This window comes from Parasteatoda tepidariorum, chromosome 2 (genome assembly GCF_043381705.1).
Source record: "Parasteatoda tepidariorum isolate YZ-2023 chromosome 2, CAS_Ptep_4.0, whole genome shotgun sequence".
NCBI classification, from domain to species: Eukaryota; Metazoa; Arthropoda; class Arachnida; order Araneae; family Theridiidae; genus Parasteatoda; species Parasteatoda tepidariorum.
In genome coordinates this window covers 79,042,813-79,059,965 of record NC_092205.1, presented here as the reverse complement: position 1 = coordinate 79,059,965, position 17,153 = coordinate 79,042,813, and the positions used below count along the sequence as shown (strand labels likewise).

The 17,153-nt window shown below is 28.1% G+C and overlaps 1 protein-coding gene across 1 annotated transcript in view; it reads right to left on the bottom strand.

Annotated features, from left to right (window-relative positions):
• Positions 1 to 17,153, bottom strand: part of LOC107439870 (cyclic nucleotide-gated channel alpha-3-like) — a 294,151-nt gene that overhangs the window by 62,207 nt on the left and 214,791 nt on the right. The gene's annotated exons all lie outside the window — the stretch shown is intronic.

Genomic DNA, 17,153 nt, shown 5'->3' with positions numbered 1-17,153 from the left:
ACTATAATTTTACCAGAATTTTTATTCTGCGTGAATGTATTACATATTTTNGTAAGTTTTTACAGAGTCCAGCTTAGCTGTAAAGAAGATGGTACATAATCAGTTAAGACAAGCAAATAATATTACAATACAATATAGGCCGCAATATAACACTGAGAATAAAAGTATTATCAGGAAATGGTTGTATTTACACTGTTTCTGACTCTGATAACTCCAAAAAACTTGGTAATTTTTATCGAAGTAATGATTTTTGTAAAATTAACAGTTTAAAATGTGGTAAATTTGATGATTTTATTATGAAACTATAGATCATTGCAATAACCACTTATTTGGCTAAATTAATGTTTCGTAATGTGTTTTTTTACAAAATGTGTTACAATAAGAACTATAATTTTGAGAATCGGAAATTCCTGCAAGCTGTTAAGATATGATAAGAAAAAGTACCAAATAAAGAGTTTAACTGTAATATATTTTGGATTCATTAACCAGAATTGTGTTTCCTTCTTTTAATAAATAGAAATGTCATTACCGTAAAGTACTATTATTTTACCAGAATTTTTATTCTGTGTGCACATATTACATATTTTATAAACGTTTACCCGAAACGTTTATATTAATTGGTAACAAACTAAAGATCGCTCAAAATAATTAAGGTAATTTATAAAATTCTTAAGTAAAAGAATTGTTTTCGAAAAGTCAGGGGACTCAATTGTTTTATACATTAATCCTCTCATTTGTTGATTAGCTTACTCGTTGGATATTGAGATAAGTAAATTTAATGACAGAGAGAGAAAAATCTATATTCATTTTTATATCAACTTGTTTTTTAATAATATCATTGTTATATTTATTGTTATATTTATTTCCATAGTAAGTATATTTATATTTTTGCTATAAATTAATCAGCAGAATTAAATGAGTTACACGAATACAAATTGTATTTATAAGATAACATGCTTAGTTGTGATATAGTAATAATGTCGAAGCACCTCTCCCTTAACTAAAGTTGGATTTGATCCCCTTTATTTCATAGTGGTGTCCAGATTCTTATAAATATATTCGTGAATAAAGGTGAAAGTATCTAAAAAACTTATTTATTTCCAAATAAGGAGGGTGTAATTGCGTAACTATGTTAAGATTTGAGATTCTTTTTTACGACCATTCAATGAAAAAAATAGATTTAATTTCTTTCCAGAAAAAATGAATTTTTATAAAGAGTTTTTTTTTCTTTCTTTTTCTTAACTACTCTTGAAAAATGCTTTTTTTTCTCTTCTACCGAAAACGCTGCATTTTAAAAGTATATAAAATTGATAAATTAGTAATCATTGAATGCAACGGCATATGTCAAGTGTATAAAAATTAAGTGCTATAAAGTTAACCATTGAGGGAAAAAGTTTGTTTTGATAACTACAGCGGCTTTCAAAATCATTCTTTTAATCAACTGTAATTGACTGAATTTGCAAGACTTAAAATTTTGTAATATAAATTTAATATATAAAATGAAATAGCTAAATAATTGATAACATTTCAGTATAATTTTTCACGATTAATAGTTATACAATTGTTGTTGCGAATAATTTAATATGAAATGGCTAAATTTCAAAGACAGACTCAACTTTTTTATGCTCAAACTTTGCAACCATAAGTGCATTATTAAAATACTGTCTAAAAAATCTTGGAAAAAGAAGTTCTTTTCCTACGAATTTCTGTAATGTAGAAAGGTCATGTTATTTCTTTAATAAACAAGCTGATATAAAGATTAGAAGAAAGCAAAACCTAAGCCAAATTCCTTCAAATCGTTGCTTTTTTCCCCTTTTACCCAGTCAAGATGTTCAGACACGTATTCCCAAGAATCTTTTTTAGATGCAATCTCTATCCTATTACGTTTTCCACTGCCTAGACAGAATTCTCTTCCCCCCTTTCTTTGTATAAACGATGGAAAACGATTGAATGTGTTCGAACAGAAACTAAACTTTCTGGAGTGTTCGAAAGATGAATAAATTCAACTCGAAGATTATTATTTTTGCAAGAAAAGTTACTTTCTTGAGAGTCTGTGTTTTTCTGTATGTTCTTTTGTCTTAAAACAAAGATTTTTTTCTGTTCAATATTTGAGCAGTAAATATTATAGAAAAACCAGAGAGAAATCATTTTTGTCTGTTCTAAAAGTAAAAAATTCAGTGAATACTATTTTTGTCATTTCCCTCAAAATGTAGAAAAGCAATTTCTGTAAGACTCAGTGAGCGATGATTTTTTTCGTCTCATTTTAATCATTTGCATTTTGAATTTTTGCAAGTCAAATGATATAAGTTTTGAAACTTATAATTCAATATTATTTTTGTAACTTTTTAGAAGATGTAATACGTTATAAATGACGTTCCAATGATATGCAGCAAAATAAGAAAATTTTTTCTGCTGACCAGTGGCTAGCTGTAGCTTTTTGAACAGTGACCAAGTTTTTAAATATGTAGCTACTTGTTCGAAAATTGAAAATTTTAAACGAACTAAAAAAACTGTTGATATTAATAAAGTAGGGCATTATTTTTGAAGCATTTTTCAAAATATTGTAAACATTTTAAGGTTTATTTTTCCAGTAATTATCGTGAAATGTTCCATTCATATCGATTTAAAAAACAATGAATGCCCATGGGGCATATTTTCAACTAAAAAAGTGACAATAGGGGGGAGACTAGATGAAAATTTTAAATTGCCATTTGTGTATTTACTCACTCCATGATTGCTGGAACCCGTTAATTTTGCCCTATATCCTATGCATATATAATTTTCTGATCCATTTTTCCGAATAAAAAAAAAATTATTATAAATAATACAGAATTTGGAAATTAAGACGTTTTCATTTTATTGGTGGGCACTTGGGGTTTGCCCCATTGGCCACAGAAACGCCAGAACTGCTACTCTCTTCTCGTTACCCAATGGGCACTTGCGGCGAAGCCACGGCGGTGGAGCAGCGTCGCCCACGTCACACAACCACATACCCGTTTATAGGGCGGGTCGCATTCACACATTCACACACAAAGAGGAAAGGACATAGAACACAGAGAGAGAAAGAAACATCCATGCCCTGAGTAGGATTCGAACCCGCTGCCAATGGCTCCGCAGTCAGACACGCTAACCACTTGGCCACCTGGTCGGCGACGAAGAAATAAAAGATAAGTATTTTTACTAGTTGACTAGATTTATAACAATTAAAATAGGAAATACTTTCATCGCTTTTTATTTTTAAAAATTCCACTATAAAATTACGTCGGAAAGCATGTAATCGCTCTCTCTCTCTTTCTTTTGCAACTTTTGATTGATATCTATTTGAACGCGAGTTCATAAAATAAAAAAAAGAAAGATCTGGTAAGGTAAAAATAATTTTTCATTAACTGTAGATAAATAGTCAATATTTAAAGCAAAAAAAACTGAGAAAGTCAATATGCATTTAAATTTTCAACAACATTCGATCAAATAATATTTTGAAAACGAAATTTGCGTTAAGGTTAGAAACGAAAATGACTCTAGTAGCATGCCAAATTATAAGTCCTTAGTTGAATTTTAGCGGGCTACAGATTAACCAAACACGGTATTTTCCCCACAAGTTTGGCAGTTAAGTATTCTCGAACTATTTGTAATTATTTTCAAATTAGATTTTTTTTTATTTCCGTCGTACACGCTGCACTTTTTTCAATATACCTTTGTAATTTCAAGTTTCCAAAAGCAATAAATTTTGAGCATCAAAAAAAAAAATGCAACGTAACTGAAAATAATTGAGAAAAATTTACAAACATATAGTTAATAAACAAATATGCCCGTTTCATCATACCAAATTTCAACTCAGTTCTTGTGATCTGTAATTATAGTGGCATATATGAGATTTTTCATTACAAGTTAAGCAGCGAATAAATCTCAAACCAATTATTAAATTTTAAAATTTTTATTCTATTGTACATACACTGTACTGCGCCTGTATTCTATTGTACATTTTTCTAGACACACCTCCGAAGTTTCCAAGTTTAAAAATTTCTGCACAGAAAATAAAATGTAATGTTGAGTTGAACTCCCAAAACAACGACGACGACAGCGGTCTTTACGATTTTTTAATATAGAGTGATAAATATTTTACAATGTAAATATCTTATTTAGTATATTAAATATTATTGCTTATCAAAGATTAAAAAGAAATTTTGACTCAATCTACAAAATTTTGTAATATTATGAATTATTTTCTAATCTTTAAGAAAAATCTTTCCTCTTCTATACGAAATCACTTTCCTTCTATTAAACTACTGAATAAAAATTCAGAATTTTATATTTAGATATGAAAAGAATTTAATATCACGACCACTCTTTTGACACTTGAAGTTCTTTAAGTTATTTTCATAAGAGAAAGAATTCGCAATGAATAATTCAAACTCCATAACTATTAAAATTTCATTCATATACTCCCGATTTCTTTTAAATGAAACGAATAAAAGAATCTACTAATGCAGTAACTACATTTACTGAATGATTTCCATTTTTAACTTTACAAAATGAAAAAAGATGCTTAAACAAACCGAATATATTATTAAAATAATTGAGTTATTTGAAAAATTGCCCCAACCCATTCAACGTTTACTCATAATCAGAAATTCTAAAAATAAAAATAGAATTATTTATATTTGATTTTGGTGTAAAACTGATTAATTCATTTGACTTCTGCAGAAAACATTATAATATTATAAATATTAGTAACCCTTTGACGAAGAATTTTTTTAAAACATATTTTCCATACTCTTACATCATTTTGTATTAATTTAGGTCAAAGTGAGATAGAAATATTATATTTAGCACTTTAATAATTTATAGTTATGAAATATCGCATGGAACACTGGTATCTTTTTTTGAGTTAAAGGTAAAATCTTCCCTACAGGGCACACTTCCAGGCAATAATTTTTCAAATTTTCCCTTATTCGCAGTTCTTTAGTTATAAGAAAAAAATTTATTCATCTTTAATTTTTTTAAAATTTCCAAAAATTGACTTTCGATAAATGTTTTGAATGCAAGTTGCATGAAAAAATTAAAACTACTGTTTTTGGATTTTATATTTGTGTGCAAATTGTATAATTCTGATTATGTAACTGTAGCTCTGATGATCTAACTGTTCTGTAAATAATTCTGATATTGTAACAGATTTTTTAGTAATTATTAAACTGTTTTTTCATAAGTAAAAAATAACAAAATATATTTTTGTTTGTAATTAGAGTGTCAGAAAAATATACATAAAAGGGACATCAGTATCCCATCTGCCTTTCAGGGATATTAGCGATACAAATAAATAAATAAAAAATCTTTCACACATCAAATACATAGAGATAAATATTTATTAAATTGCAAAATCTTTTTAAATGCAAAGTAAAAAATGTTTGCTTCAATCATTAGGCATCTCATTTCAGTGAAATACGTATTTCAATGAAATATATATTTCCTTTATTGATTTCTGTAAAGTTAAGATTTTAACGGAAACTATTATGACATTCATGGAAAATAAATTTGAAAAGTTCATTTAAGATAGAATACGCATGTTTAGCATTTATACATTTCAAATATGTTTTTCAGCTTAGGCCACCACTTACTTGCAGTTGTAACAAAATAATTTAGACAAAAATAAATGGTCTTAGCATAACTAGTTGCTATGCCGATTGGTATGCATAATTAAGTCGAGTAGTAAGCATAATTACCTGCATAAAAAACTAAGTAATCTGAGCCAGCTGGTATGGAGTTTAAAAAGTATTCCAAATCAAATCTGCCATTTTAAGAAAGAAAGTTTATAGAAAATTTTCTATTATAGTTCATGCCCATATATATGGAATTCTACTTTATCTGGAAAGCTTAAGAATTGGAATTTTTGAAAATGTATGGTAGCGATTTCTTTAAAACATAAATTTATTAACTGTTAAAATATTTTAGCTCATTTTCAAGTTATTTTCACTATTTATTTTTCTTCAAGCAGTGATTCTAATATACCTTTGTTTTTTTATTGAAGTTTTTTGCATAGTACGCCATTTTTTAAAGTAAATAATATAATTTTAAGTACTAAAAATTTTAAATTAGATAATAAAAACGAAGGGTAAGATTCGATGTTCCTCTCTTACGCTTTGTTCCCATTTTGCAGTTTTTTTTATCGATAATTCTAATAGATTTTCTGAAGAACTATCTTAGTTCCCTCTTCCCATTATTAATTTTTACAAGTGTCGATAGTTATATTTTTTAATGCGATATTTTTTTCTCTAGGAAATAAGGTTATATTAAAATCGCGAGATTTTCTGTGCTCAAATAACCAGAATTTATACATATCCAAAAATTTGCCCATTTGCCGCTATTTCCGGATAGTTGAAATTTTACTGCAAATTTTTTTTAACAGAACATATGCTTTAATTGTTAAGAAACTCAATTCAAAAACTTTATTTAAACTGTTTAATTTGTTTTTTAGTCGATCTAAACTAAATAAAAGATTATTTCATCAATTTTCTTTAAATTATTTTCAATTATTAGAAAGTTGAAGCTCCTTTCTGTTGCCGGGAGTTGTAGTTTCTTTTTCTCTAACAGAATCAAGTCTTCCGGATAAGTTATGAAGTGGTCTCTGACATAAATAGAAATTTAAAGGGATTATTTTTGATGAACAAACAAAAACTGAACAATCCATTCCTGCTGGTTTGAACTTGAAAGTATTCAAAATAAAATTTGCCATTTTAAGCTTCTAGCTAAAATTTCTGTATTCTCCTTTTTCATCCACGCTCATTTCTTAATTGCTAAAAAAATTAAATCAAAAACTTTATCATAATATAACTATAAATTATATCTGTTTATTTTGTCTTTGCACCGAGCTAAATTAAATAAAAATTATTTTATTTATTTTTTAAATTTATTTTCATTTGCTAATTTGATATTAAGTCCAAGCTCAATTTTAAAATTCAGCAGTTTTCTCTCCTTAAAATAAAAAATAAATTAATTAATTAAGTAGCTGATGAAAAATAAGGGGTGCTTTCTTGCTCGTTCAACAAAGCTCTGAATATATTGATGAAACAACCATTAGAAAGGTGGAGCTCTTTTCTTTTGCCAAAGGTAAAGTTTCTTTTTCGCTAACAGTAACTAGTCAGTAACTAGTATGAAAGTAACTAGTTATGAAACGGTCTGTGGCATAAAACGGATTTAATTGGAATTATTTTCGTTGAAAAAGGCAAAAAATAAATGACCCACACCAGATGGTTTGAGTTTTAAAGTATTTCAAATCAAATCCGGCATTTTAATTTTTTTGCGGTATCATCTAGCCAGAACTACCAAATTCTCTTTTTTTGCTAAACACATTTCATAATTGCTGAAAGCAACTCAAAAACTAAATTTAATTGCTTAATACATTTTTTGTGTCGAATTAAATTAAATAAAAGATAATTTTATACGCTTTAAAAATGTATTTTTGTCAGAAAATTTAATATTAACTTCAAACGCAATTCAAAAATTTAGTAGTTTTCCTTCTTTCGAAAAAATCAATAATAAATTAAGCAACATATCAATGGCAATGGGAGAGTTTTCTGCTCGGTCAATAAAGTTCTTATTGTATATTGATAGAAGTTAAAGTTCTTATTATACATTGATAGAATAACCATTAGAAAGATGAAGCGCTTTCCTCTGCTTATCAGGCGCTCTGTGTCCTAAAATGAAAGTAATCGGGGTTATTTTTGTTGAAAAACAAAAACTAAAGAACCAATGCCAGCTGGATTGAATTTAAAAATATCCCCAATCAAATCTGCTATTTTAAACTTTTTGAAACTATTTTCTAGTTAGAAGTTTTTTTTAATTCCTTTTTTTTACCCAAACACATTTGCTAATTATTAAAAAAGATCAGAAACTATATCTACACTATTTAATTTGTTTCTACATCGAACTAAATTAAATAAAAGATTATTTTACTTATTTTTTTTAAATTTGTTTTTTATCTGCAAATTTAATATTGAGTCCAAACTTAATTTAAAAATCAAGCAGTTTTCTTTCCTTAAAATAAAAAGAAGGAAAAAACTAAGTAGTATATCAAAAGCAAGGGTTGCTTTTTCTGCTCGTCCAATAAAGATCTTAATATATTGATTGAACAACCATTAGAAAGGTGAAGTTCCTTTTCTTTTGCCGAAGTTGTAGTTTCTTTACTCTCAAACAGAGCAAGTCTTTCGGATCAGTTATCAAGCGGCCTGTGACATAAAACGAAAATAATTGGGATGCTGAACGATTTTCGATAACTATTTCAACGCATGAGAAAAGTTTCTTTATTCCTTCGTCTTTATTGGCGTTTTTTTTCTACCTTAGCTGAGTATTTTTTTCTCCCTTTTTTTCAAAATGCCTTTCTCAGAAAAGAACAAATATTGAACCTTCCTTTAAAAAAATGTTTGTTTTTATCAAGCGATATATTATTTACCACACTAATGAAGAAACTTAGTTTTTATCAAGATTTGCTTAAAAAGATTGCATAGAACGTTCCATTTGATAAGTAGATTTTTTAAGGTATTTAGATACTGTGATTGGCGTAAAAAACCGTAGTGACACAGTGAAAAATTTCTTAAAAATAAAAATGATGCCAATAATTTTGAAATTAGTAATTCATTTCCAGCCGTACAATGGAAGACTTTAAAGTTATTTTTTTTAAATATAAAAATAAATATTTTTTTTCTAAATTGTTGATCAATGACTTTATTTTGTTTTGCTCCTACGCCATTTTATATTATAAAGAGAACATGAAACTATGTTTTCGTTAAAGGTATGGGTAGTAAACAATTTTTAATCACATTATGCAAAAGAATTATTACATCAATTAGTTTTTCTTTTTTTAAAATTCCCTCACCCGTATACTATCCTTAATGAACAACGGAGTTTTGAAAATAAAGCGCTTATTAATATAAGAAAATGATGAAAGAAACTTGTATTTTCTTTTGAGTTTTAAAGTTACAAACTGAAAATGGACCATTTTTAATTGTTTAATTCTATAACCGTTCTGCACTTTCTTAAAGGTAAATGATGGATTTTATTAAACTATTTTTCTTTTCCTTCGTTCAATTTTTAGGTCGATATGACCACTTTGTATCAAGATTTTGAACATTTTTTTTTACATTGGCACTGCGTAGATTTATTTTTGAATTTCATATTATTCTATTGCTTTATATGTATTTTTTCTATTGAAAACATAAAGGTTTGATTTATATATCTTAGAAATATGAATATATTTTAATATCCTATATTCTGTATTTGATACAGCTGACAAACATTTCGTTTCAGGAATTTTTCATTTAAATTCAGTTTGAAAAAAAAAGCTATGCAAATTTTTGAAAAACATTTTTCGTTTGAATTCAAAGCCAATAATTTTAGCCAATAATATAAATTTAAGGTTCAATACAAAATGTAACTAATACTTGTAACTATAATATACCTGGTGTTAAAAAGTAAGTTGGGGTGAAAGCATTTTATTATACTATAAAAGCAGGTTTGGAATAGGAAAAGCTGAACTTTGTCAGTTTTATTCTAAGGATTACATTACTCAACAATAATAGAGGAGCCATTTACAGCATTTTGACACATTTTATTAAAAAATTTCTCCTGAAATACCTCGAGAATTACTTTATAACTTTAGAGGATGTGTTTTCTCACACTTATCTCGCTTGAGGCTTTAGGGACCGCCAGTGATTTGCGGATTCAAAGGAGTGTTTCTGAATACCCTATGCTGAAATTATGGGATATAAGTTTGCAACTTATGGTAACTATGCATACTTTAGTTAGTTACCATATACAAAGACTCCATAAAATTTCATAAACATAGTTTAATATTTAACCAAGCATGATTGGGAACTAATCACTGAGAGTTCCACGTTCGACTGACTACCTGACCGGAATTTCTTCTAATGCACCCCAGAGCCCAAGGTCAAGAAAACTGAGATGGCCACAGTAGGCTTTGGCTGTCGAGCCACTGAGTTTAGTTTTTTTTTTTAGTTTCGTTTAATATTTATGAGTGTGTGGATCTATGCATATTTTTTTTTCTTTTCTAAAAAGTTATCTCGTTTTTTTGCTGTAATTGCAAAAATATTCAGTAAAACTATATAAAATTTTTAGAGATATGTTTTATTAGTGACAAAAATATCATTTTAAAATTTCAAAAAAATGATTAAAATTGAGCAAGATTTGAGAAATTAAAGTAGTCCTCCCATACAGGGAATGCCTGGGGGTAATTCAAATTTATTTATGCTCTTGATTTTAGAATTTTCATTCTTCTTTCTAGTTAATAGTAAATCATTAGATAAAATTTGAACTTTTGTACGCAGCTCAACTAAATATTCTTTTTTTGTATTTCGAAACATGCAAGAACAAATACTACAGGAACAAAGGTCAATATTAAATAAACAGTTTAGACACAAAATTATACACAAAAAATTTAAAATCTATTCCTATCTTAACAATTCCGGATCAAATTACTGTAAAAACATCGGCACTCGGGAGCACTTCCTTTACGGAGCAAAAATGTTTTGTATATTTCGTAACTTCTACAGTAATATCACTGTAAAATAACACAATCACTGTAATTAAATAAATATTAATGCACAAATTGCGGTTTACAATTTTATGGTAAAAGTGAATTTTACGGTAAAATGGATTTTGCAGATGCTGCACTCAGAGTGCCAGTACATTTTACCGTAATTTGATCCAGAATTTTTTACACCGTAATATGTTTTAGAATATATTTTAGCCAAATAATATTATTAGAATCAAAATTATTCATCCGATACTTATTTCGATGCACGAAAACCTCTAAACAGGAAAAATACAATTCATTTAACACCTGACTGATTTTAAAAAAATTGTATTTAATTAAAAGCGAATTTTAAAGTTCGGACTTAGCTATCTTGTTTATTAAGTATGCTAGGCAAGTTTAGAAATGTACAATATTTTATTTTATCGAATTAACAATCTATAATATTGTGTTAGACAATTGTTATATAATCAAGGAAAGTGATTTAGTTTATCAAAATACATTTCGTATGTCATGTATTAAAATTTTGCATAAAGTTATCCTTTTTTAAAAGTAAACTCTAAAGGGCATGAAATTATTATTTGAAAAAAATTAAGTCGTTTAGGTAAATATTACTGTTTTTCTGTTTTGGAAAATAACATTTATATTAAATTCTATTCTATTTTAATAGTGTGTTAATTGCATTGAAAAATATTTACAGCTTTTAATTTGAGAATCAAATAAATATTTATAATCCCAAAAATAATACAATCTTATAAATATTTGAAAGATTAAAGAAATAGTTTCAAAGATTATTATAAAAATTTCTTTCCTGAATTAATGACACGGATGAAAACTTAGTAAGTAGACAAAAAATACATTATATACATATTCAAATATTTAATTACATGCAACGTAATTTTTTAAAATTTGCTTAGTTAAAATTTATGCAATTAATTACTTGAAATAATTTATCTCATTAATAATATAACTTTAAAAAGTATTTTACTGTAAATTAAAATTTAATTTAGGAAAATAAAAGTGACGGTGAAGATTGAAAGAATATTTTAATTGTTTATCTCGGGCTTAACATGCATTTTTTTAGCAGTTTAAACAATGGATTATGTAAAAAAATTATATTGCTTACTTCTGAGAATACATTATTATAAATCCTTTGTGAAGTAATAAATGAATCAATTTTTTTCTTCTACTTTACATTTTTTTAAATTATTGAATCTTTTTTAATGTTTGAGAATGGTTGTTAGCGTGAGTCATTTCGAATTGAAAAGTGTGAAAAGTATTCATGGTTTCCATTATGCTAATGCCATTACCAAAATAATGGACTTCTTATGTAAATATTTAAATTGATTCACGTAGTACGTTTTTGTTTTTCATTTCTACTTGAAAGAAGCTTTTTTTTGACGCTTACGCTATTTCTAGATTATGTCCATTTTTAACCATGCTATTGTACATTTGAATGATTGTATATTCAATTTATTCATTTGTTATTATTCATTTGATAGGCTAATTTAAGGGATATTATATATATAAAGAGAGACTATGTTTCTGGTTATCGGTATATTAGCCAAATATGTATAGTTCATGGAAAATAAGTAGCACACTTTAAAAGGTAAATAGTTTTTGATTTTGAAAATAAACCTTGATGAATAAGAGAAAATATTGTTGTCCACCTTAATCATAATCTTTTTTAATATACATATATATTTTTATGAATTACTAAATATTTAATCAATTGCTTTAAATAAGCAATATCTACAGCTGTTTTAATTTAAAAATGCTCGTTTGATGAACTTTTAGATTAGTAACGTGTGCTATTAGTTCTAGCAAGATGTGTTTCGTGTTATGGCTTTCCATTTTCAAAAGATAAAGAAAAAGTAAGGAAGAGAGAGAGAGAGAGAGTCATAAAAATTAACTAAAAAGCTAAATTTTTTTATTTTATTGCAGCGTCTGTAAATCTAATTTCTGTATAAAATAGACTAAAACCCCCTTCTTATTTTTTAATTTAGATATCTTGATAATTTCAGTTTTTCAAATATTGGACAAAAATGTTTTTGTCAAAGATTTATAAACTCTTATGCAGCTTAGTTTAGGGGAATAACTATTAAATTGCTATAAAATTGCGACCAGTTTGAAGAGGTTCTTAACTGATTAAATGTTATTTGATATTTAGCCTTCTTAGTTAAGAAAATCATTTTTAGTTGGGAGTAAAATTAAACAGAACGTACAAAATAACTTATCAATATAAATTCCTAATGATGTTACATTATTCTACAAGTGTAAAGTATATTATATATGTTACATATTATGTGTGTAATGTAATATATGCATAATATATTATATAACATGACATTTTATTTTATAATAATTTAAATTTGAAAATGAATTAGCATTTGCGATGCATCTATGTAAATTTGATTGGGGGATCAATAATGCAAACTAATATTAGTGCCGCCATATATTATAGGAAGTATAATACTTTAGTGGGGCCATTAACCCCTTCCTTCTCGCTCCCGTGAAAATGACGGAGTGAGTTTTCGCCCTCTATTTCTCGCTCCCGTGATATTTCAAGGCTGCAGTATTCAGTAATAACGCGCCAATGAGAATAAAACTAATTGTTTTCTTTTGCCCGGAAAACATTTTACTTCTCATTTTGCACCCTAGATGGCAGTACCAGGATATTTTTAAGGTAATTGTAGATAGTTAGTTTATTTTAAACTAGGTGTCAGCACCAATCAAATACATGTATTTGTGATATATGAAAAAAATAGGCTCTTTTTTTGACCGTTTTATTGAAAATTAACCGATCGTTAAGGGGTTAAATAAAAATCGCTGATTGCACTAAAGGATTTATTTTACATAAAAGTAGGTTAAAAAAATAATTTTAATATATTCTGCAAAATAATCAACAGTATGCTATCGTTAATCTTTTGTTTATGTCTTTATGAATTATTATTTTATTACCAATTAAATACCAAATAGGAAAAACTAATAAATTTGCAGAAAAAAATTCTTATTCTCATTAGTTTCAAAGTAGCAATCTTTTTCAGGGATATATAGTTAAAAATTTAAAATATATAATGATAACTAAAACAAAGGATTAAAGCATTATACCAAAAATAGCAATTTCCGATGTGATTATTTGTAGAAAGAAATGCACTAAACACATGGGCTCTTTATGATCATTTTTTCCTCGAAACTAATATTCTTTTACAAAAGAAATGCCATATTTAATATGCTAATTCGGTAGTATCCTTGAACCACCTGCATCTAAAAGTTAAGATAAAAGCACTTAAGTAATTAATTTCATTAACAGCGGTTGTCAGAGGGTGCAGGAATATAAGTGGCCGTCTTTAAGCGTTTTCATTTAACAAGAAAAAAGAGCACCATACGAAGAGAGAGTAGAGCTTATCTTTCTAAAAATTGTCTTAGTTAAAAATTACTCACATGAATAAAATATTCTTTAATTGCAAGCTTTAAAAGTTAATTGTCTCACTCATTTTTCCTTTTATATGTATAATATCATCATCGCTCCCGTATTTTATTCCTGGAAAGAGTTAATAGAAAGCGAGTTTAAATACGTCAGTTCCGAAATGTGTTTTTTTATATTTTTGTCCTTGTTTATTTGAGATTGTCTTGGGAAAACTCTGGAAATCGGTGATATTAGTATAAAAAAATCGTTTAGGTTAAGTAAATTGAACTACCGGTGAATTTAATGTGTTTACGGATTTTTCCTTTTTTGAATTCAGGGTAACTTTTTAATGAAGTATCATAGCGAATTAGCCTTCTCCTTTAAAGGAAAAGTATGGTCAAAATTACCGGAATAAGGTAAAATTTACCATGCTTCAGGCATTATGGGAGCACCGATTATCTAGGTAATTCTTACCGAACTCTTTGATTGGTAAAATTTACAATAAAATATGGTATCATAATATGTAATAAAATTTGATAAATGTGGTAAAATTTGGTAATTTGATTATGATACCTTCAAAGCATGTCATAAAATCCACTTGGTTAAATTTATTTTTCTGTTTTGTATTTTTTACTAAATGTGTAGTAATAAGAGTTAGAGTTCTGAAAACCAGAATTTCGGGCAATCCATTACCATATGAAAGGAGAAAATTAAAAAATAAACGATTTAAACATCGCATATTTTGATTTTTATTACAAGAATTATGTTTTTTTTTAAATTATATTTTTTTATCAGAAATTTCATTTCAGTAAGCTAATTTTACCAGAATTATTTTCTCCGTACGTGATGGCTTTTTTTTGGAATTAAAATACCCTGTTGGAATGACTGGAGTTTAATTCTCAGTAGTGGCTTGGAACTCATCCCTAGTAGCAGTACTTTATTTAAATCGCACTAGAGCTGCGCTGCACGATGGGCGATTGGCGACTTCCTGGAAAACATACTGGGGCAGGGTCTGGAGCCAGGTGCCGGGGATAGCTCCTCCTCATATGTAACCCAAAAAACCTGTGTGCGAAGTTGAGCACTTAACGGTAGAATAGTTTAACGTAAACCAATACAGCACACTCTCGGTTCCTTCACAGTCTGATAAAAGGGGCGACATATCCACTCACTGACAGCTGCTAGAGATACTTGACTTCAGTGATCATGTGGGAACCATGCCTTAAGACTATTGAAGAATACCAGCTTATCGGGGATCCAAAAGCAGTATGTACGTGATGCAACAATGACATTATAACAATGATATCGTTAACCATAAAATCACGAAGCCTTAACTTCCTCTCTGGTTCTCAGTGAGCTGTCATGAGAGTACTACCAAATTTGTAACGTTTCAAGGACAATTTTTGTCTTTAAACTGTGAAGCTCTGTTTTCTTTTCTGAAACTAATTTTTTTCTGCTGAATTTGTTTTCTGATTTTCAAATTATGATTGTGTTTGAATATATATGTACATTTCTATCTTACAATCAAAAGAGAAGTGTTTAGTTCCCCCTTCCCTGACATTTCTAGTTTCTGTGTTCACTCGTTTTCAAATTATGCGTAGAAAACAGGATGTACAGAGGTCATAGTATTTGTTACAGATAAAATATAAAACGCAGATCTAATGCCCAAAAAAGGACAGGATGCCTGACTTTTTGGGGCAAAAGAAAAACGTATCCAAATTTTTCTATATCTCTGTTAGTCATTGTATATAACGCGCCACAGAATGTCATTGCTATTTGAGAAACTATTATTAAACAAATAAATAAAATTTCGTATAAAAAACGTATGCAATTAATTTAAGTTTTAAGTAATAAAAGGGCATGTCTAAAAGCTGTATTAAGTTTATGATACCGGTAAAGTATAAAATAGAGGCCTTCAATATAAACGCACTGTGTACAACACCTAGCTTTGAACAGTCTATAATTTATGCTTTATCGTTAGTCTTCTGACAAACCAACAAAGTCTGCAAATACAAACAAAGTGTGAAACGTGATATCTTCTCATATTCTACCATCCAATATTTGGCATTCTATTTATATTTCCGAAGTATTGTACAGAATGTCCAAATTTTATATTTTGACGCCAACATATTGATCAAACAAGACGCATTCTTAAACTAATCTTCAGTAATATGGACGTAGCATTAGAAATCAGAATATTAATCGCCCCCCCCTCGTGATTAACATTGCTGGATTTCTAATAATCACATAAAAAATCGATTGGAATTGAATTATCGAACATTTCTCTGCGATTCCTTATTGTTATTCGATATTCTAAAGAATGCGAATCGTGTAGTAAATGGTTGTAGAAACATTTCTAATATATTAAAATTTAGAATTGATCTTTTATTGAACCTCATCTTATTCATCTTTATTGATAGTATTTAAATTTTGCTTCACTACTTTATAGTTTTATTTGCACGTAGTCCGTTGAAGAAATTATTTTATAGTTAACATGGTAATAGGTAACATATGAAGCAAATCTTTTTGTAACTGTTTTTTTTTTAGGCTCCTTTGTTTTGTATCTTTCTTCGATTGGTCAGTTTTCGTGTGTCCTCTTGTCTTAGATTTCATTTCATTTTTTGCTTTAAAATTCCATGTCGGTAGAAGGAAATAGATGTACGTATCGTATCCTTGACACCTCCTGCAGTATCTTAGAGTTGCAGAGGAACTGTAGATGGGAATAGTGGCATAGATCCAACTTATCAATTTGTACTTTTTATGTTGATTCGTTTCTTTATAAATCATATCCTTGACACCTCCTGCCGTATCTTAGAATTAAAAAGGAACTGTAGATGGGAATAGTTGCATAGATCCAACTTATCAGTTTGTACTTTTTATGCTAATTCGTTTCTTTATAAATCATATCCTTGACACCTCCTGCCGTATCTTAGAATTAAAAAGGAACAGTAGATGGGAATAGTTGCATAGATCCAACTTATCAGTTTGTACTTCTTACGCTGATTCGTTTCTTTATAAATCATATCCTTAACACCTCCTGAAATATCTTAGAATTAAAAAGGAACTGTTGATGGAAATAGCTGCCTGTATCCAACTTTTCAATTTGTACTTTTTACGATGCTTTCGTATATTTATAAATCATATCCTTAACATCTCATACAGTTTCTTAGTATAGTAAGAAAGTATGGTAAAAACTACCATAAT